This window comes from Thalia democratica, chromosome 2 (genome assembly GCF_965202585.1).
Source record: "Thalia democratica chromosome 2, ktThaDemo2.hap1.1, whole genome shotgun sequence".
Classification (NCBI taxonomy): domain Eukaryota; kingdom Metazoa; phylum Chordata; class Thaliacea; order Salpida; family Salpidae; genus Thalia; species Thalia democratica.
In genome coordinates this window covers 78,814,021-78,814,570 of record NC_139166.1, presented here as the reverse complement: position 1 = coordinate 78,814,570, position 550 = coordinate 78,814,021, and positions in this window count along the sequence as shown.

Below are 550 nucleotides of genomic sequence, written 5' to 3'. Positions count from 1 at the left end.
AAAACCAAAGTGTAAAAACTTGAGAACAGTCTACTGAAAGTTTGATTAAAGCAGTAATTTTTTTGTTGAAAAAAAAATAATTGATTAAATTAGATAAAATAAAATTGATGTCACTTAATATAAAACTTACAAACTTAAGAAAATTAAATTTCATATAACTCAAGTAAGATCTCTGCTATTAAATTTGTTTTGTTTAATACAATAGAAAATCAAAAAAGCCGATCTTAAGTGTTTAACTCTTTGTAAGGAGATGTAATGAAAAAATAAATCGAAACACCATAATAAAACACCTACCACACTTTTAAAGTCTAATAACCTTATATGGTCTAATAACTTTTTTTAAGGAGATGTTAGAGAAAAACTTTTTTATTTTTATTTAAACTTATAACATTTATAAACAAATTTTTTGCTATTAATTTTTGTTTAACTAGTTCTTACAGGAAAAAGTTATATTTATTTTCCAATGTTTTAAATACTTAATAAGTACTTCAAAGTTTTTGTTGAAAAGTAAAACAATCACAACTATTTTTTTACAATATTATGATAACAA